The sequence below is a fragment of the Nannospalax galili genome, unplaced genomic scaffold (assembly GCF_000622305.1).
Source record: "Nannospalax galili isolate Female #2095 unplaced genomic scaffold, S.galili_v1.0 scaffold538, whole genome shotgun sequence".
Lineage (NCBI taxonomy): Eukaryota > Metazoa > Chordata > Mammalia > Rodentia > Spalacidae > Nannospalax > Nannospalax galili.
Genome location: NW_008343842.1, coordinates 3,641,431 through 3,663,619, shown reverse-complemented (window position 1 = coordinate 3,663,619; position 22,189 = coordinate 3,641,431). Strand labels below are relative to the sequence as shown.

At 49.4% G+C, this 22,189-nt stretch overlaps 1 protein-coding gene across 3 annotated transcripts in view; it reads left to right on the top strand.

The window, feature by feature from the left end:
* Nucleotides 1–22,189, top strand: part of Ppard (peroxisome proliferator activated receptor delta) — a 93,705-nt gene that overhangs the window by 33,293 nt on the left and 38,223 nt on the right. The window contains exon 1 of one of the 3 annotated variants that reach the window (XM_017799880.2): nt 1,495–1,692. The exons of the other annotated variants lie outside the window; for them this stretch is intronic. The gene's annotated coding sequence lies outside the window, so the exon portion shown is untranslated. Of the gene's footprint in view, nt 1–1,494; nt 1,693–22,189 lie in introns of those variants that run through there. 3 annotated transcript variants of the gene reach the window in all.

The window sequence follows — 22,189 nt, the reverse complement described above, 5'->3', positions numbered from 1 at the left end:
GAAGCATAAATGAGATGTTTCCTCTGAGTTGACCCTTCCTCTTTGTAGACTGGACACTGGTTCAAGTCCATCTCATGGGGTCTCCATGTCCTCCCTGAATAAGAGGACAGGTAACTCACCACATTTACAGGACATTTTGAGAGATGTTCCATAGTCCCCTGGAACTTGGTTGACCTTGGAGGGCAAGGGACAAAACTGTCCTTTAAGTCCCTCTGACCACATTAGTATAGGCCTCAAACTATGGCTGGTAAACATCCAGTAAGGTTAGTTCCACCAGTCTGGTACTTTTAATTATCATGTGCTATGTAGATAAGGCTTTATCTAGGGAAATTTTTAAATTATGTGTATGTGTGTGTTTGAGCACAGGAATACAGTGTCCTCAGAGGCCAGAAGAGGCTATCAGATCCCCTGAAGCTGGAGTTCCAGGTAGTTGTAAGCTGCCCCATGTCAGTGCTGGGGATCAAACTTGGGTCCTCTGAAAGAGCAACAAGCCATCTCTCCAGCCCCAAGAATGGGTTTCTAGCAGCAGAGCCATGCCCTGTCTTAGGAGAGCATCTGGCCTTCCTTAACCGACCTGCTGACAGCCACATAAGCTTCCTTATCTTTGTTTACAGCCCCCCCCCCGCCATATATTCACCTTCCATGCTACAAAAATATGAACTGGAAAGCTCCAGGAATAAAAGTGGTTTCATTGCATGATTGTGGTAACTTCCATTTCATCAATAATTATCATCGTTAATCTCTGAGCCTTATGTATTTATTATTTAAGTTAATGTAGAAAATAATGGGTACCTCCTCTCCTCTGGCCAGTCCCCTTCCTTCTCCAAGTAGTCCCCAGTTCTGCTTTCCTGTCACATGCTTTACTCTCCCCCTCCCCCTTAAGATCTTTCTCCCTCTCAGCCTCCTTTTACTTTCATTGCACACACAGACACACATAGATACATGCAGACACATAGATGCACACACAGATACATAGCAACATGCAGATACACACAGATAGGCACAGACATACACAGACACATATACCTAGATATACAGACACAGGGACAGATAGATACACACATACACAAAGACACAGACTCACATACACACTGAAATCTAAAGTCTACATATGAGAGAAAGTGTGTGGTATTTGTCTTGTGTGTGTGTGTGTGTGTGTGTGTGTGTGTGTGTGTGTGTGTTTTATTTTGTTATTGTTTGTTTGGAGACTGGATCTTGCTTAGCCTAGGCTGCCCTCACTTAGCCTGGGCTGTCCTCAGGCCTGCTATAGGGGAGGATGACCTTGAACTCCTGCTTTCCTCTACCTCAGAAGTGCAGGATCACAGGGGACCCCTCGGCTTGGTATTTGCCTGAGTCTGGCTTATTCCATTTAACATAATGATTTCCAGTTGTATTGTCTTATGAGTCATGATTTAATTTTTTTGTAAAAAACACGGACGGCTTTATGAATTTCCTGGGACTGGAGCTCAGCCAGAGAGGCTGCTGTTCGGCTGAGAGCTGAGAAAGGCTTCGGTATTACTTCGTCCCAGGCACTGCCGACCATCTTGGAGTGCATCTGTGTGGAAAGGGGACCACCTCCTGCTGGGAAATCATCTTGTCTGTTATTTACCAATGAGTTGTTGGATTCTTCAACTAGAAAAGCAGCTCTTTGAGTGTACCGCAAGTGTCTCCCCACTTCCTGGCTTTTGGCAGGTATTTTCTTTCTTTTGTGTGTGGGGGGAGGAGTTTATGTGAGTTTTTTATATTTATTTTTGGAGGGGTGTTGTGTACCTGTGCCACAGAGGACAACTTTTAGGAGTTGGTTCTTTCCTTCTATGTGGGTCCCGGGGATTGAACTCAAGTCAAGCTTAGCGGCAAGCGCCTGTTTACCCATTGAGCCTGTGGACGGTTTTGAGACAGAGTCTCATGTTTGCCAATCTGGCCTTGAACTTGATGTAGCTGAGGCTGACCTTGATTTTCTGTTCTGTCTCCACCTCCTAAATGCTGGGATTATGGGTATATGTCAGCTTTTAAGTGTGTGTGTGTCAGAGAGAGAGAGAGAGAGAGAGAGAGAGAGAGAGAGAGAGGGAGAGGGGAGAGGTTTGATATTGATAAGTTTTGACAAATTCTTGCGTGTTCCACTAACTTACCCTTTCACTGCAGCATTAGAGTACCTGACTTGCTAATCCTTTGAGTTTGGATGAATTTATACAGGAAGTCCTGTGATCTTTTGAACTATGACACCCTCTGACCTGCTATAATAACTGGTTAGTCTAGAAATTGATGTTTGTATTCCTACCCGTGGACCATGCAAGGCCAGGCTGTTGGGTAAAGACAGTGGTGGTATCTAGGGCCTCAGTCTGGTCCTGTGGGATTGCATCATTTCCTATTGCCTTTAGAAAGTCCTCTCCATTTCAGACATGGGTGTGCCATGGTGAGGGAGTGGAGTTGGGTGGGTAGCGTGTGTGTGTGTGTGTGTGTGTGTGTGTGTGTGTGTGGTCTGGCCTTGGCTTAGGTTGCTGCTTTCGATACCTTTGGAAGTCACGAGAAGCTCCGCTTGGTGTGTGTTCAGAAATAGAGGTGAGAATGTTTCCGGGAAGCCTGATGCGATCTGCTCCCCTCAGGGAGGTGGGCACCCCCAGAGCTGTGTGTGCTGCCTGCGTCACCGGCTGGCTGCAGGCCTTGCTCTTCTCCACTTCCTGTCTGGGGACGCCTGCGTGCCCATCAACAGAGATCTTGCCAGGGATCAGGGATAGGGCTCTGGGGTCTCAGCAGTCCTCTGTCAGCATGCTCACAGCGTAGGTGTTTTACACAGGTGTGGGGTGCACACTTGGGAACTGGGGAGCCCAAGAGACTGCTCAGGCTCAACGTGCCTTGGGAGGGTCATCTGAGGTCTTAGACTGCACATGGGCAGCTGGTGTGTATTTATTCATCTGTTTGCTCCCGAGCTCCCCTTGTGGTTGGCTTCAGGCCTCCCACCTCATCCACCCCTTCCAAAGATGCTGCCCTGGGTGACAGCCCTATCACAGATGGCATGAGATGGCTCTGCTGTGTTTGGTCTCCCCCCCACAGAGTTCTTCATCCTCTTACCATGACTTCAGCAGTTACCCAGTGCCCAGCACTGCATGACTCTGGAGATCTGCAGAAAAAAATTCGGCAGGCCCTGCCATCCTGGGGTACGGCTGGCTCTGCCCTTCCCAGGCCTCGGTTTCCCTTTCTCTTTCCAGTGCCTGGTAGTGACTGTCCTCCAGCTTCTGAGCTCTCTGCAGCTCTCTCTCTGTTCACCGCTGCCAGAGCGCTTGGCATTCAGGCCTTTGCATCCTGTTTCCTGTTCCTTAATCCTGACACACTGTTCTCAGGCCCCTGAACCCTATGGACATCTTCATCCCTCTCTGCCATGCACAGCTGTCCTTGTTCTTTAGAACATCTGTCCCCATTGTTCCTGTTTCATTGCTTATCATGGGTTGAATGAGGTCCCCCCCCCAAAAAAAATGTCCAAGTCCTGATCTCTAGAACCTGACTGACCTTAATTAGATAAAAAAGCTCCTTGCAGGCTTGGTAGCTCACACCTTTAATCCCAGCACTTGGGAGGCAGAGGCAGGCCGATCTAAGTGAGTTCAAAGCTAGCCTGGCCTACATAGCAAGTTCCAGGCCAGTTGGGGCTACAGGGAGACCCTGACTCAGAAAGATCAACAACAGAAAGGCTCCTTGCAAGTTACATTCCCTACCCTGTGAACCTGTGTCCTGTGACTCTTGACTGGGCCTAGACCCCCTGGTCCCACCTAGAACAGCAGGACGGCGCCAGTTTTCACAGTTTACCTGTTTGTTGCTCTACTTTAGCTTCCTAAGTCCAGGATCAGGGTTCACAGTCTCCTAGTCCCCCACTCCCAGGTCCCAAGGCTGTATACAGAGTTCCAGGTGTGTTCTTTGGAGGTGGGTGTGGGTTTGGATCCTGCTCGATGGGTTGAAGTTTAGTTCACAGTATCTAGCACGTTCCCTGGCACTGTTGCCCTCCCCAGTGGAGACAATTGGAGGCTGGCAGGACCATTCTGCCCTGCCGGCCGTGGAATATCAAATGAAGATGAGCCTGGCGCTGTGACTCAGACCCTGGAGCCCTGTGTCTTGGGCCCCTACCCAAGGTATCCAGTTTTTCTAAGAGCTGGGCGTGGTGAGGCCTGAGGGTGGGTCACAGAGCTTGTGATCATCTGTATATGGGAGGTAGGTGTGTGACTGTGGTTAAGAATGTGTGTGGGCTGTGGGTTAGACCTGGGTTCACATTCACGCTGTGCGAGCCACCCAAAGTTGCCTCTCTGAGTTTGTTCTGTTTTCCGTAAATTGAGAATAGCAGACATCCATACCTTACTTGAAGTGTGCTGTAGTAACAGAATACCTGACACCCACTGGTTTATATATGACAGAAATTTCTTCTCACGGAAGGCTGGGAAGCCCAGGGTTAAAGCATTTCAGACTTGGTGTCTGGCTGCTCTTTGATTCTAAGGTGGTACCTATTACTGTGATTCCCAAGATGAGACCTGCTGTCTCTACGGTGTGGAAGGGTCAGGAGTTATGGCAAAGGGGACCTAGCTACTTTCTGGTTCGTTTTTATTTATTTATTTTATTTTATTTGGTCTTTTTGAAACAGGGTCTCTCTGTAGCCCCAGCTGTCCTGGAACTTGCCTGCCTCTGCCTCCTGAGTGCTGGGATTAAAGGCGTGTGCCACCACACCTGGCCATTTTTATTTTTTGATAAATTTTTATTTTGGGGGTGTGCATTCCTGCCATGTATGCCGGGTGGCACATGCATGTTACTGTGCATGTGGAGGTCAGAGAACAACTTGTGGGTATTAGTTCTCTCTATCATGTGAGTTCTGGGGATCGAACTCAGGTCTTCAGGTTTGGAGGCAAGTGCCTTTACCCTCTGAGCCATCTCACCAGCCTCCTCCTCCTCCTCTTCTTCCTCCTCCTCCTTTCCCTCCTTCTTCTTCCCTTCCTCCTCTTCCTCCTCCTTTCTGTTGTGGTTTTTTTTTTTTTTTTTTTTGGTATTTTTGAGACAGGGTCTCCCTGTAGCCCCAGCTGTCCTGGAACTCACTATGTAGACCAGGCTGGCCTTGAACTCACAGAGATCTGCCTGTCTCTGCCTCCCAAATGCTGGGATTAAAGGCGTGCACCACCACCCCTGGCTCCTTTCTGTTGTTTTTTAACACAGTCAACTTTACTGTGCTCAGACTGGTCTGCAACTTATGATCTTCCGGCCTCAGTCTTCCAAGTTGCAGGATTACAGGGATGTCCTCCCGTGTCTATCTTGTAAGAGCACTAAATCATACATGAAGGTAGAACTTCGTGACCCGGTTATCTCCCAGAGGCCACCATGCCTAATTAGTGCTTGCCCTGGGAATTAAATTTCAATGTGATTTTTGAAGGGCTCACAACTCTCAAGCCCTGGCAGCAGCTTCTAGGAGAATCACATAAAAGCTGCCCTTGGCCTCGTAAGCACCGGTGTGAGGTGTTATTATAGAGGGTCAGCTCTCACCACGGAGAATGAATGACACCCCAGCCACTGGGCACATAGCTTGGTGCTCCAGGAATTATGTCTAGAGGACTCTGGCAAGAAACATTTCCAGTGTCGCCTTTTCCATGACTCCATGACCCTGCCCTGAACTGTACAGGGGACTCTTCTGTTCTTTGGGCCCTGTAGCCCTTGATACTTAGGTAGGCCTTTGAGCCTTGACCAAGTACTTCTGTGATGATTGTATTGCACTGAGGTTGTATTGGCTCTGGGTTACTTGTTACTTGAATTGGAGCTTGGGATTCTGCCAGTGGGAGTGACCAGCTGGGAAGTAGGGACACAGACCACACTGCTGCCAGGCCTGAGTCCCCATGCTACACGGAAGCAGGCTTGCTTCCAGAGAATTCTGCCACCTGTACTCAGGACCACAGTGGATCCACAACCCAAGTACTGTCATGTTTCCTGGCAAGAGCAGGGCCAGGCAGATCTGGAAAACACAGTTGACTACTAAGGTAGTGGTTAATCCTAGGGCTAGGGTTTGGAATACGGCTGCTTTGGAGATTCTTTTTGTTTTGAAAGAAACAAAAATTAGGTGAAATTTTTTTTTAATGGATTTTTTGAGACAGGGTCTTCCTGTAACCCCAGCTGTCCTGGAACTCACTAGGTAGACCAGGCTGACCTTCATCTCACAGAGATCCACTGGCCTCTGCCTCCCAAGCCCAGTCTAGGTGGATTCTTAATATTGAGTATTGTTAAGAATTTTCTCAGCTGGGCATGATGGTATACATATTTAATCCCAGCACTCTGGAGGCAGAGGCAGGCGGATCTCTGTGAGATCAAGGCCAGCCTGGTCTTCATAGCAGTTCAGGCCAACTGAAGCTACAAGGGAGATCTTTCTCAAAAAAAGAAAAAAAGGCATTTTCTCTGTCAGTGTGTGGTGATACACACCTGTAATCCCAGCACTGGACAGACTGAGGCAGGATGATTGCTATGAGTTGAGGCCAGCCTGGGCTACATAGTCCCTGTCTCAAAACAGACAAGCTGGAGAGATAATTCAGCAGTTAAGAGCACTGACTGTTGTTGTAGAGGACCCAGGTTCGGATTCCAGCTCATGTTGGGGTGCTCACAGTCACCTGCAACTTTAGCTCTAAGGGCTCTAATGCCCCCTTCTCTGGCATCCGTAGGCATTGCACTCGTGACCATAAACCCACACTCCATATGTAGACACACACAAAAATAAAAACCCCAGAAGACCAGGGAAGAATCTGTTAACCTGGTGACTTCTGGGACATCACCCCCAACCAAGGGGGTCTCCTGAAACTCAACACGCCCATATGATTCTTTACACTCCTGCCAGACCAGGCCCCCCTTAATGGGGGTGTCTCCATGTCTCTGCTTGCCTCTGACAGTTACTTTCCATTCCTCTCCTTTCCAGTGCTTTTAAAGAACAATTCATCTTAAATTTATCATTTTGTTTGTGATCTTGGAGTGAAGCGTGAGGCTTTTCACTTGCTGGAAGCTACATTCTCAGTCCCTAAATTAATTTTTTAAGCTGATATATAAATGTTGTGCACATTTTTGAGGCATCTGCCATGTGGCACCACCTTCAGCAGGTCATCAAGCCTTTTCCTGCTGAGTCAGGGAACAGCAGAGCCACCTCAGCCTATTGTGGCTTGCCTCATATTTCAAACCTTTTATAAATAGAATATGACGGGTGTTTCATTGCTGTTGTTTGCAGCAAGGTCTCATGTACCCCAGGCTTATCTGAAATTTGCTATGTAGCTGAGGATGACCATGAACTCCTGACCCTCTTCCCTTCATCTCCCAAGTGCTGGGATGATAGGCATGCACTGCCTCACCCAGCCTTTGGGGGGAGTTTTTGAGACAGTCTCATTCTGTAGCCCAGGCTAGCCTCAAACTCACATTGATCCTCCTACTTCTACCTCCTAAGTGCTAGAATTACAAGAGTGTGCCAGCACCTCATGTGGCTGGGCTTTGAGGCTTTAAATCTAGTGGTCTTGGGGCTAGAGAGAGATGACTCCAAGAATAAGAGTTTATACTGTTCTTCCAAAGGACCCAAGTTTGATTTCCAGTACCCACATCATATGGCTCACATCCATCTGTCACTCCAGCTCTTGGAGATGCAGTCTTTCCTGGTCTTCAAGAGCACACATGCTCATATCCCCCTATGTACACATAATTAAAAGTAAAAAATTAGGGGATTGGAGAGATGGCTCAGTGGATATGATCACCTGCCCATGCAAAAGATGCTTCCAAGTTTAAATCTGGAAGTCTGTCTTATGTGATTTAATGACCTACATGTCAGATCTCCAGATTTCCTGCCGCTTTCCAGAAACACCGCCCTTACCTGCTTCCCGCCTTACCCCTCTCTCCTTTGTTGTGTTGACTAAGGTTTTTTCTCCTTTTACTCCTCTTATTGGTTGGAAACTTCTGTGTAGTCTTCTACATTTTCTCACCTTTACTCTGATCTTTTTATTTTGGAAAATGTTAGCTGGTCATGATTGGTCCAGTTTCATTCTGTTGCTGCTGTGATACTCTGTGTTTGGGAGGAAAGGCTTTATTTCATCTTAAACTTCCAGGTCACAGCCCATCATTTAGAGAACTCAGGGCAGGACCCATGGAGGAACGCCACTGCCTGGCTCACAAGCTCATGGTTAGCTAGCTTTCCTTTCCTTTCTTTTCTTCGTGTGTGTGTGTGTGTGTGTGTGTGTGTGTGTGTGTGTGTGTGTGTGTGTGTGCGTGTGTGCGCGCGCGCTGAACCCAGGCCTCACACGTTCTAAGCAAGCCCTCTACCCTGAGCTATAGCCCCAACCCTTCTGGAAAAGTCTGTACGATTACTCCTTGCCCCTCTCAGTATCTCCCTGTGGTCCCTGGAACCCTTAGCCGTGTCTCTCTGCTTGCTTTATCTGTGCTGCGTCAGGCGTTTTGTCATCTAAACTTCCTTATTCTTTAGCCAGAGCCCATGTTCCTGCTTTGGTTCTTGGGGATGCTTTTCTCTCCTTGCACCTGGCACTGGTTTCTCCTTCCTGGTCCATTAGTGGTTTGTACTTTGGCTCATGAGCTTGTCCTCAAGAAGGATTGTTTCTTGGATGAGTTTTCTATGGTAGGTTGGGAAAATGTCCTTCAGGAGTAATTAGTTTGCTTTCTGGTAGGGCTGTGTCAGTCTGCTTTCTAGCACTGTTTCAGAATGCCTGAGGTAATTAATGTATAGGAAAGAAAGGTTTCTTTTGACTCATGGTTTGGAGGTTGCAGCCCATGGTCAGTTAGTCTTCCTGTTTTGGGGCCTGTGGTGAAGCAGCTGAGGTGAGGTGACTAGTACTGTGTCCCTGCAGATGAGCAAGGGTGTGGGGCACAAGTACAGGAAGACCCATCAGGGGAGTTTGGTTCTAATTACGGCAGGTTTTGCCTGGCCTAACAGAAGTGGGAACCAGCGAGGCTGGGACCCAAGGTAACAGTTCCCAGTGTGGCTGAAGGCGTGGGAGACTTAAAGCAGCCAGTGACTAGAAAAAGCCACTGAATCTTAAAATGGAAGTGGTTTCTGGCCTTAAGAATGAGCTGGGCATGTCCATACCTTTTAGTTCCAGTACTTGGAAGGCCAAGGCAGGCAGATGTCTATGAGTTCAAGAGCAGCCTGGTTTATACAAGTTCCAGGCCAGTCAGGGCTACATAGTGAGACCTTGTCTCAAACAAACAGACACGCATGATCTGCATTCTGTTCCCAACCTCAATCTCAGGGTCCCTGGGAACCAGAAGAGGCACTCCAGCTAGGCAGCTAATTGTAATCCCTTGTGGCCTAGGCCACTTCAGTTTTAGAATAAAGCTGTACCTGGGCCAGCAAGATGGCTTAGCAGGTAAGGGTGCTTGTTACCAATTTTGAGGACCTGAGTTCGATTCTCAGACCCCAATTCTCAGACCCCACATGATAGAAGGAGATCCGCCTCCTGCAAGTTGTCCTCTGACCTCCATACCATATCCATACGTATGACATTCATGTGTAATAAAATAAATAAATGTAATTTTATATATTTAAAGAACGCTGTACTTTTGAAAGGGTCAGACTTTGAGGTCCAGGTGGTCCAGGGGGCCTCAAGGAGACCAAGGTGTGACAGGAGCTGGAGCTGGAGCCCAGAACTGACCATCGCCCACGCCCACTGCTGCCCCTTTGAACCCAGTTCTGGTTTCTAATGAGAGAAAACAGCTACAAAGGGGGTGTGGCTAGGCCTGGGCGGAGCTAGACAGACCTGTGCCACCCTCCTTAGCTTCACCAAAATCCTCTGGACCACTGGAACTGTCACAGGATTATTGTCAGGAGAGAAGGGCCTTTAAAAAGATCCCCAGAGCATCTGTCAGGCAGCAGTGACATGGCACAAGTAGTCCCCTAGGCTGGAATTTCAGGAGTCAGCAGTGACTCCATGACAGCAGTTCAGATAGCTCCATCCCAGGTGTGGACGTATTCTGCTCAGCCTTTGGCCCTGATTAAGCGCTTGTGTGTGCTGTGGTGTACTGAGTACTGGCACTGCAAATATTGAAGTGCCATGACATAGTCTCTCCCTCTCAGAGTGGAGCTGGCTCCTATGTGTGCAGGGCTGTGCTGGGTAACGTTGCTGCAGATCTTGAAGTGCTCCTGACACAGTCTCCCTCCCAGAGTGGAATCTGCAGTCTCCATGAGGAGAACTCCAAACCCACAGGAAGCCTCAGCTGTTATGGGGCCGGTCATTCTGTGGGATGCCTGTGTGTGCACATCTGTGCCTTTGACAACCAATGCATTTGTCACAAGGAGCTGTTCTCTTTGAGGGTTGATGTTTTCTGAGTGACTTGGAGCACAGTTACACACGTCTGGGATGACTAGGGAACCCTGTGACCCTGTCTGAGGGATGGCCCCAGCGGGGCTGTCAGTTTTGGGAGCCTCTCTACATCTCTCTAAATGATGGTGGGTTGTGAGTCACCTGCTTGTCTCCAAGGGCCCCTGACAGCACATTGCCAGTGTTGTTGCCTTTGAGACATCCAGGCCCATGGCCACCAGACAGCCTCTTGCCCTTTCAAGTCTGACTTTCCATCTTTCTAGGAGAGAGTAGCTCAGAGCCATTGCTGGATCAGGATCCCTGGTTAGGGGCTGGCTACTGGGATCTGCTGCTGAAGATGAGAGAAAAAGGGAGCAAATCGGGATGTGCACTCCTTCCATGGGCACGTCTGCTGAGTCGGTGGTCTGTGGTCCCAGGCATCTGTGGTCCCAGGCATCTGTGAGTGCCCCTTAGGTCATGACCAGCAAGGATCTTACAAGTTCCCTACTCTACCATTATTAGGGTGTGGCTGCTCCAAAATGGTTGCCATGGTTCTAGCCATCACACCAAAGGTAGTTTGGAGAGAGGAAGAAAGGGAGATGAATAGTTTCATATGAGTGTATTGCCTGCATGTATATAAGTGCACCTGTGTCATGCAATCTCCACAGAGGGCAGAAGAGGGCATTTGATTTCCCTGGAACTGAAATTACAGATGGTTGTTAGCTGCCCTGTGGGTGCTGGGAATCAAACCCAGGTCTTCTGCAAGAGCATCCAGTGCTCTTATCCTCTGAGCCAGCTCTCCAGTCTCTCATCTTTTAAGGAAACTTTGAGAAAATGTTCTGCTTTTATCAGTTCCTGTGACTGAGGGAAAGTTACTCTCTCAGAACCATTCGTTACCTTATATGAAGTAGCCATGATCCCAGAGGGTGAGCCAGGTCAACACACAGAGCAGCCGTCGACTCTGATGCTCACTATGAAGGTGCAGTGCAGCTGGACTCCATCTCCTTTCCCAGCTCTCCCTGGCTCCCGGGAGCCCCATGCCCCGAGTCCTCCCCTGTTCTTCCCATTTTTCTACTGTCTCCCTTCCTGCCTTCCAACCTCCTCTCTTCCTCTCCTCTGTTTCCTGTTCCCCCTCCTGTCTCTTCCCCCCTACCTTTCCATCCTGTCCCTTGATTCTTCCCAGGAAACCAGGAGGGAGCCTTAAGAAGCTTTCCTGCAAGGGAGGCTGGGAAGGACTGAGCAAGGCCCCTGCTACCTGTAACAGAATCAGCCCTCTGTCGCTCAGCAAACAGGATAGTGGCTGCGTGTAAAGAATTAACAAGAGTTGGGCACTGTTCATGCAGCATTAATTTAGCACATCCTGTCTGCTGGGAAGGGAAGGGGGCAGAAAGAATGCAGCCAGGACAGAGCAAAGGATGCGGAGGATGGGTGCGGGGGACCCTAGAGCAGTCTCGAGGTTCATAGCTTGTTCTGCAGCCTTCCTCCACTGTCCTTGTCACGGTCACTGTTGGCAGTTGTTTTTGTCTGTCCATTCTGACAGCACCACACCTGGAACCTGAGGAAGCACCAGGCTTAGTGGAAGCATCTGGGATGGAGTCACATGCCTGGAGAGCCAAGGTCTAGGCCTGTAGGCCATTAGAGGCCAGTGTCAGGAGAATGTCTTGTTCCTGGATGCGCCCGGGGCACTGCCAGGTGACTGGGCTCCAGAGATGGGGCTGTGTGTGTGTGCTGGGGGGTGAGGGGGGAATCCTGACTTGGCATGGGGACATGAAACCCTTTGGGCAGTGAGATCCTCTTCCAAGTCTATAAATTGAGCATTGTCCAGGCTAGAGTCTTGCCGTGCTACAGTGGACAGACACAGCTGAGTTACGTAAACTTTCGTGTTCCTTCTTCAAACGAGACTGTCTCTTCTCTCTCTCTCTCTCTCTCTCTCTCTCTCTCTCTCTCTCTCTTTCTCTGCCTTGCTTTGTTTTCTGTTGTTTAGGGTCTACCTGTATAGCCCAGGCTGACCTTGAACTCAAGATCCCCCTTTGCACCACCCCCAATCACGACTCTCAGTTGAGAAGCTGCTGAAGAAAAGACATGTACCACTGTGCCTGGTTGGTAGGTGGTTGGTTTGGGAGTGAGGGTTCTTTGTTTTGTTTTGTCTTCTAAGACAGGGTTTCATGTAGCCCAGCCTGGCCTTGAACTTGCTTGCACAGTCAAAGATGACCTTGAACTTGTGATCCTCCTGCCTGTGCCTCCCTAGTTGCTGGGATTACAGGCCTCCACCACCACATTCTTTCTGTTTGCAGTGCTGGGAATGGAACCCAGAACTTTGTGCATGCTCATCCCTAGTCCCTAGCCTGGTGTTTTATCTCATCTCATCCCAGGAACACCCAGTGCCCTGTGGGAAGTCAGGCAGTGGGATGCCTGTTGCAATGATTTTTTAATTTGTTTTTGCCTGTGCAAAAAGTGCTGAGGATGAACCTGGAAGGGCCTGCCTCACACTGGTCATGGGTTCTACCTCAGAGCTGCACCCCAGCCCTGCAAGGACTTTTTTCCCTTAAGTGTTTTAGCTCCTGGTCTCACTCCTTGAGGGATTTAGAATGTCTCAGGGAAACTGAGGGTGGGAAGGCAGTTAGAAGCTATTCTGGCACATTCCTTGGGAGCTTGGACCGTGACTCTGGGCACTTACCCTCTGCTCAGCTTCCTCACCCATCATTTGGTCCTGGCAGATCCTCCCCTTGAAAGGTTGTTCCAGGGATCAATAGGCACCCGTGTTACAAGGTAGTGCTTGCACCCGTGCAGAGGCTAGCGTAAGAAGCCTTGGATGCCACACTGAGGAGTGGGATTTTGTGGGGCATGGCAGGAGTGGCTGGACCAGATACAGGAATGTCTGGAGCTAGCTCCAGGACAGGGACAGGCAGGGAAGGGGAGAAAGTGAGGATCTGTATGCCTGGGGCAGTTGTTCCCTGGCTGTGCAGGAGCTCTAGGAATGGAGCACAGGGTGTCAGGAGAGCAAAGAGGCTCATGGTGTGAGTCCATCAAACACTGGCACATGTCACCACTTGCCAGGTACTGTGCTGGCGCAAAGCTGCCTATGACTGGTGTGAGATAATTAATTGGCTTCTGGACACACTGAGCCCTGTGAGGCCCCTGTGCAGTATTTAGAGTCTGTAGAACACAGGCTCAGGACCAAGGTGGAGAGACAGCTGCTGTATAGGAAATCCATGGATGGTTTCTACCACCAGCAAGAAAGTGGCTGGGCCCCGTTGGGGCCACCATCCTGGAGGGGGAAGAGCCAGCAGGTTGGTTGGGCTGCTCACAGGGGAGGAGATGGCAGTGCACTGCTGGTTGTTGTAATAGTGTATTTGTGTAGCTGCTGACACTTCTGCACCAGCCTGGTGGTGGATGGGAAGAAGATGACTCCCATCTTATGCCTAGAACTAGATTGGAGCTTGGCTAGCCCACCTGGCCCACACTGTGTGTGGAAGGCCCTGCTCCCTGAAGGAGACACTTCCTCAGGAGCAGAGGGGGGCTGGCAGGCAGGGCATGGCCAAGTCTGAGGCTCCACACAGAATCCTTGCACTTGACCTGCGGGAGTGGTGGGAGAAAAGGGTTTTAAGCAGGAAAGCAAGGAAAGCACTCTAGAGAGTTCTAGCTGGGGAGAGACAGAGAATGGAAATGGTGTGTGTTGCTGGGCTTCAGGTGGGAGGGGGATAGATTGGGGAGATACTCAGGACTGAATGCCTGTTCCATTCGGTACTGGGATGATTTGGATCTTGGGAGATACTAGAGGTTAAGATCAAGATCCAGCCAAAACCAGGGTGTGATGGCACACTCAGGAGGCGGCGGCAAGCAGATCTCTGTGAAATCAGGGCCAGCCTGGTCTACATTGCAAGTTCCAAGCCAGCTATGGCTGCAAGAGACCCTGTCTCAAAAAAAAAAAAAAATCCATAAACCAAGAAGGCAGTAATAGCACCCACTTCATTATCCACCTGGCCACAGGATGTTTGTTGATTGACCCTGAAAGTCAGTTTAAGGTTGAGGATGAGGCTTCAGACTGGGCTTGTACTATAGTTGGGAGCCAGGCAGACATGGCGGGGCACAAGGGTGGCTTCATCTTTCCAGCCTTCCCCAGCGTGGGATGCTCAGGCCACAGGAAGCTGTCTTTGGCTCTGTACAACTGCCTCCCCCTGAGGTTTGCATATCTGTCAAGTGGAGAAAACAGACCTTTCCTAAAGGAAGACTTGTTGGGGCCATGCAGGAAGGTGGGCAGCATTGGCCCACAGTGGCCCTGGGCTCTGAGCAGCTTTTGGCTGTAGAGCAAAAGATTAGTTGCATTAGCTGTTGTTCCTCATCAGGCCCCTGTGCTCCTAAGGGAACAGGTCACTAGGTTATGCGATTGTCTCTGAGCCTTTAAAAATCAAAACCGAGGCGACTGGAGAGATGGCTCTGCAGCTGGCTCAGTGGGTTAAGGGTTAAGCCGTTAAGAGCTCCTGCTCTTACAGAGGACCAGAGTTCAGTTCCAGCACCCACATCAGGTGGTTCGCAACTGCCTGGAACTCCAGCTCCAGGGGATCCAACATCTCCGACTTAATGCACACCTGTACTCATATACACATACCTATATAGACATATTATATATGGTTAAAATAAAAATTAAATCAATTTAAAGAACATTTTTTTTTTGTTTCTGAGTTAGGGCCTCTTTCTGCTGAGTTGTCCCTCAAACTCATGTAACCAAGGATGACCTTGAACTCTTTCTTCCACCTCCTGAATAAAATGCCCAATTCTAGGATTACAGGTGTGCCACACGCCCACTGTCTTTGCCTCTTGATTAGAGCCCAGTTTTTGCTTCCAGACTGGTGGCAGGATCTGCCTGGCATCTGAGGTCAGAGCCCAAGTTTCTATAGGCTGCCCTCAGTTTACCCTTTGATGACCTCTGGACGGGTGGAGAAAATTCTTATGGTCCAGGTTCAGCCTATTTGCTTATCTTTATGTTAATGTGTTTATCAATAGAAAAACAGCTCATATAATAATCAGAAAGTTATATGGCCAAAAGGGATGGACTGTCCCTGGACTTCCAGCCCCACTCACAGAGTGAAGGGATGGGTGAGTGGCTCCTCCCTGCACATGATCACATCTTACCCTCCTCCTGCTCCCACACCCTGAGGCTGTGGAGGAGAGGTTGTTCTAACACCTAGCATTTTTCACTGAAGTCTGTCCTCAGCCTCTTTCCGTATAGACATACCACATTCTTTTTAAGACCTTTGTGTGTGTGTGTGTGTGTGTGTGTGTCCGTCCATACCGTCCAGTAGTTTTCAAGCAAACATCCATGTAACTGGACATTTAAAAAACTACCTTAGGCATGGTGGTTCATGCCTTTAATCCCAGCACTTGGGAGGCAGAGGCAGGCGGATCCCTGTGAGTTCCAGGCTAGATGGGGTTATAGGGAGACCCTGTCTCAAAAAGACAAAAAAAAAACCTACCTTAGACTTGAGCAATCTGGGGCTTCTATAGAGTTTTTCAGAGATCTTTTCCAGTGTAGACAGACCGGAAGGAATCTTTACTAGCACAGAGTTCTCTGAACAATGAGGAAGCTTCCTTCCTCTAGAAGGGCCTTCTAGAGAGATGCAGAGCAGGGAAAGACCCAGTGCAGCGCACAGCACATGCCACCAGGTTCCATGGAGAAGACACTTTCCAAAAGAAATGCCAGCTCCTTTTGTGGAGTGAGAGCACATGTGTGAGGGCCAGAGGACAACCTGGATGTGGTTCCTCAGGAGCTATATACCTTGTTTTTGGAATAATCTCCCATGGGGATCTGGGGCTTGCCAATTAGGCTAGGTTGGCTAGCCAGTGACCCTAGGGATTCACTTGCTTCCCCAGTGATGAGGTTACTAGTGCACACCACCACGCCCAGCTTTTTTATGTAGGTTCTGGGTTATCAAACTCAAGTTCAAGCACTTTACCAGCTGAGCTGCTCCCCCAGCCTGAGCCAGCTCTTTTAAAGGGATAAGCCAGGTGAGAAAGGACAGGCATTTGGGACAGAAGGGCAGCACAGGCAATGTGTCTATGATTCGGGCACTGTCAGTCCCCTCTGCCACCACCTTGAACTGGTCATTAGTTAGCAGATGACGACCCTGCTCTGTGCCCAGCACCTTGTGGACCAACGGGAAGCAGGGACACTTTGGGCCACACTGAATACTGAACAGCAGGTAAAGCTCACTGATGGTCATGGGTCCCAAAAGTGGGGCATTGATTGAGCAGGGGCTCAGGGACCCTCTGGGATTCTGGAAGGAGTTATCTTCTTAGCAGCATGCAATCATATACACCGATGATGAATGCAGGTGTGGTCTACACGCTAAACCATAGGCAGGACACACCCCAAGCAGGCGAATAAATAGCACATCCCTAAAACAAGTAAGTCAACTGCCTTAGCAGAAAGTGTGGGCAGAGCCATGGCTGGGGAAACAGGGCGTTCAGGAATCTGTCCCAGGCTTATCTGAGGAAGTAATGTTTAAACTGACATTTGAAGGAGCTGAGGCATCCTAAATGGAAGCCTGTGTTGATGCCCCAGGGTAGAGAGACACTGGCAAGTGCTGGCAGGATTGTGAAGATAAGAGGTGAGATGTCAGGCCCCTCTTTCTTACTGCATTCCAGACCCCTGGTGTGTCTGTCTGCCTGTCTCCTGTCTTCCAGGCATTGGGCCACAGCACCTGGTCTGCCCCTCCCAGACAGCCTCAGAATTAAGTTCACTCTCCCTAGTAACTGGGGATTCAAGGCCATGTCCTGCCTCCTGTCTGTCCTTCAGAGAACTGTGCGCCCAAGTGAAGCCCGCAGCTCACCGTTTGCAGCTGTGCTCAGTGTCCGGCTGGCTTTGCCTCTCTCACCTTGGCCTTCTGGTGCGCCTTTCCCAGCTGAAAAATGTTTTTCCCCAAGACAGTCTGCCTCCTGTATGGGCCATTCACACACGCGTCTACCCACCAGCCCTTGCTCAAGGGCAGGTTGTGCCCTACTCTTTCTGGTCCCCCTGCCCTGTATGTGACCTGGTCAGTGCTTTTGCACATGCTCAGTACCCATGTTGAGCCAGTATGTGATGCCTTATCTGAGGGGGCTCCCTGGCTGCAGCTGGGAGGCTGTCTGGGATGGCACAGCAGATTGGCTGGAGGGGATCAAGACTGGAGCATCCAGGTTCCCAGCACTTTCAACATTTGAGAATAAGGGACAGAAATTCTGGGAATCCTTAAAATCATCAATTATTCTGTATTTTTCATGATACTTTGTTTATGAATTCTTAAGAAGGGGCCATAATAATAAAACAGGTTTTGCTGTTTCTTTCTTCCCTCCTTCCTTCTCCGCCCCACCCCCTCTGGTTTTGAGACAAGGAAGTTCTCTAATATCACATCTTCCTGGGTCAGCATCCTGAGTGTTGAGATTACTTTTCTGTGATGAAGTTTCAAAGTTTGGTTTTCTCCCCGTTTAAAAAATAGATATGTGGCCGGGTATGGTGGCACATGCCTTTAATCCCAGCACTCAAGAGGCAGAGACAGGTGGATCTCTGTGAGATCAAGGCCAGCCTGAGCTGCATAGTAAGACCCTGTCAAAAAAAAAAAAAGTGTGTATATATATATAGTGGTTCATGCCTTTAATCCCAGCACTCAAGAGGCAGAGACAGGTGGATCTCTGTGAGATCAAGGCCAGCCTGAGCTGCATAGTAAGACCCTGTCAAAAAAAAAAAAAGTGTGTATATATATATATATATATATACACACACACACACACATACACATGCATACACAAAGAGAGGTTATTATGTTATGATACAGTGATTTATTACATATGTTGGACAAAGTTATATATATCATTAATTTGTAAAAACAATCTCCACCTGGGGCTAGAGAGATGGCTCAGCGGTTAAGAACACTGGTTCTTGCAGAAGACCAGGGTTCATATCCTAGCACCCACATGGCAGCTAACAGCTGTCCATAATTCCACTTCCAGGGGAATCTGAAGCCCTCTTCTGACCTCCAAAACACTGTACAACACAGATGTACTCATATACATGCAGGCAATACACTCATACACATAAAATAAAAATAATAAAATATTTTTTAAAAAAATCTCCACCTGATAGCAGACAGCCAATAACAGAAAATTGTAGAGAGGCCAAGGGGGAGCTAGCTTGGTGGTAAAGTGCTTGCCTTGAAAGCATGAAGACCCGAGTTCAGTTTCCAGAACACATTAAAAAACGGGGCATGAGAGGGGACGGGGCGTCTTGTGGCATTTCTCATGTGATATCCTCCATGGCTGCCTGCTGGCCCCGATTCCTGCCCAGGTTGTCTGAGGTTGTCCTCCATGCTCCCTCCCCACATGCCCATCCCAAAGCTGAGGGAGGGGCTCTTGCTTTTCAGGAGTCTCAAATGACATTTTCATTAATTAAGGAAAAAGCCCAACCTCTACCTTCATAACCACCTGAGCCCCTGCATCCCCCCATCTTACGCTGCTGCTAATGACAATATAATTGCTTACCCTGCTACTGGAGAGCTGTTTTTATGTGATGTATGCTTTCTTGTTTATAAATGCCTGATTTAAAAAAGGAAAAAAAGAAAAGGCTTGGCAAAAAAACAGAAACAAAAACAGGGCATAGTGATGTATGTGCACAAGTAATCCCAGCCCTGGGAGGAGGGGACAGTAACCCTCAGGGTTCAATGGCATCCCCAGGCCAGTGAGAGGCCTTATGTCAAAGGAGGTAAATTGTGTTCCTTAGGATGGCACTTGAGGTTGTCCTCTGACCTCCACATGCATGCCCATACATTGTACACACAAACACATTTTTTATTTTATTTTTACTATTTATTTATTTATTTATTTATTGGTCTTTTTGAGACAGGGTCTCCCTGTAGCCCCAGCTGTCCTGGAACTCACTATGTAGACCAGGCTGGCCTTGAACTCACAGAGATCCGCCTGCCTCTGCCTCCCAAGTGCTGGGATTAAAGACATGCACTACCATACCTGTCCTGGCCCCACATAGCACTGTGTGTGTGTGCCCTGCTTCTCCATCAGGGGCACCATGCTGCCACGGGCTGGCCCAGTAAAGCTGATGCTGGCTTTAACCACCTGGATGAATTATTTTTTTCTAACTTAATTTGTTTTTAATTTGGCATAATTTTTAGCAATTTGATGCATATATACAATGTATTATGGTCTATCCCCTTCTCATTAACCTCTGTTATCCCCTCCACTGACCCCCTCTTGTTTCCCAACAAGTCCCCTGTTTTCGTGTCTTCCTTTTTTACCTATTGAATTTCATTAAGCATACTGGCATGAGCAGGTAGGTGGATAGGGGTTTATGAGCAGCTTACCAGTGGGCCCCCCTGGAGAAAATGACTCCCCCTCCCCAGTAACCATTACCTGCCAACAGTTCCTCAGGGGGAGGTGGCACCTGAAGAGTTCCCATTCCCTCTAACACTGGGAGAACATTCTGGAAGAGGAGGCAGAAAGAGTGTCAGAGCTGGAGGGTGGGGAGGTATGCTGTGGAGCACTGTCTTCTGGCTATGATGTAGCCACTAGGATCTGAGCACACAGCAGCTCCATTCCTGCACAAGACTGGGTTGCTTTTGTGTTAAGGTCAAGAGCTTCAGGCAGGACATTTCCCAGTGTTTATGAAACACTAACAGCTGTTTGGGATGAGACCACCACTCCTGGGTCTTCAGTTGAGAAACATCCTGTGCAGTCAGATGAGCCTTCAGAGCCAGAATAGCAGAGTTTGGGACCAAGCGCACACCTCCCCACCTTGTCTCTCCCCAAGACTCTTGACAGGTACTTCCTCCCATCGCCTGAGATTGTGCATATAAGGGAACAGACGGGAGGAATGAAGCAACTTGCCTGTGGCAGAGCTGGGATGCAGACCCTATGTGTTTAGGGACAAATCCTTGCCTGTCCATGTGCCATTCCCTCTGAGGTGGCTGGTCAGCATTAGGAGAGCAGAGGACACTGCTTCTGGTCCTCCCTGCTGGCCCTCACGTAGGAAGCAGGCCCTCAGGCTAGCTGGAGGGCAGTTGGATGCTCCCAGCCACCCTTAGAAAAAAAGCTTTGTTACCAAAGTGCCCTGTGGGCTCCCTTCTGTCCTCCTCTCCCCCAGACAGGGAAGCACAGTGGCCCATGGAAGGGTCAGTTCCTAGGATCCCCAAACTGGCCTGTGAATCCTAGGTAGATGAAGGAAGGCCCTGCCTCAGCCAGCCTGGGCTCCTCGGGGAGAGAAGCAGGAAGTTGAGTGGGGAAAGGTACACACAGCCTTGCCAAGCAGGTTATGGTGGGTGGGGAGACACCGCCTGCTGGTCGCCCCAGGATTTGGGTGGAGATTCTGGAGGAAGCAACCAGAACAGAGGGCTATGACTGTCAGTGTGGAGTGGCCCAGGACTGCTGCACTTCCTCCCCACCAACAGCCCTCAGACCTGCCTCTTCTCAGGTAGCAGCAGCCCCCAAAGCAAGTTGTGCTGGAGCCCTTGGTGAGTAGAAAAGACAGATTGTAACACTCCCTTGATGTCTGAGAAAGCTGGGGCTGGGACTGAGTCAGGATATGGCCTTCCCTGTCAGGGCTACCTCATCCCATTGCTGTAGCACTGAGATCTCTGGACAGTCACCAGGGCCTCTTCTGCATTGTCTGGCCTTGAAGGCCTCCAGGGAAGCTTCTGAATTGGAGGCCAGAGCCAAAGAGGCCTGGCAAGGAGCAGTACACAGCATGGGCTAAGAGAACTCTGCGGGCTTCTTTCCCTGGCTCATGGCCACCCGGGGCCCTGAATCTTGGAGTAGGCTCCTGAGGGGAGCAGGTTCACCGATTTCACTTGTCACCTGCATAGCACCTCGTTGACAGTGGCATCCTTCACTGGTCCTCTCTGGAGAGCCAGCTCCCTCCTGCCCATAGGGTGGAGACCTTGCTGGCCCAGAGCCCAGTGTGACCTGAGGTGTGGCATGTGAGGCGTTCTACTCTGTAAATGTCATCCCTGTCCGTTACATCCCACACACACCCTCCTTCTGGCTCTGGGTGTCCCAGAGTGAGACTGCAGGTCTGCACTACCTTGAGGGCTGCCATGGAGGTATGGGATCCAGAGACTGCTGTCAGAGGGAGGAAGGATCTGGAAGGGGCATGCCAGTGGACTTGTATCTTTTTTTTTTTTTTTTTTTTTGGTCTTTTTTTTGAGACAGGGTCTCCCTGTAGCCCCAGCTGTCCTGGAACTTACTATGTAGACCAGGCTGGCCTTGAACTCACAGAGCTCCATCTGCCTCTGCCTCCCAAGTGTTGGGATTAAAGGCGTGCGCCAGCACACCCAGCGGATCTCTTTTCTTTTTTGAGACAGTCTCACTACATAGCCCTGGGTGGCCTGGAACTGTTATGTAGTCCAGGCTGGCCTCAGACTACAGAGATCCTTTTGCCTCTGCCTCTGCCTCTGCCTCTGCCTCCTGAGTGCTTCAGTTAAAGGCACCGCAGGCTTGCGGCTCTAGCATGCTTTCCTAAGGTCACCGAGATTCCATCTCTTGTTTTACTGACCTTTCACTTCTCCCTTTCCTCAGGGGTGAGGAAGTCCTTGGGGACTTCTTGCTTTTTTAGAGCTCTGTGGCATCTTCCTTATCCAGAACCTTAGAAAGCTACATGAGGTGCACAGTGGAAAGGCAGGAGGTGACGGGGATGGGCTTGTCCCATGGCTCCCTCATCTGCTGTCATCCTCACAAGCTGCTTTCCTGGGAGCCTAGCTTTGCTCTTTTTATTACTTTATTTATTGAGTGTGTGTGAGTATATGTGTTTGTGTGGGTGTGTGTCTGCACACATGCGTGTGCATGCACGTGCCATGTGTGGAAGTCAGAGGACAACTTTTGGGAATCTGTGCCCTCCTACCATGCGGGACTAAACTCAGGTTGTC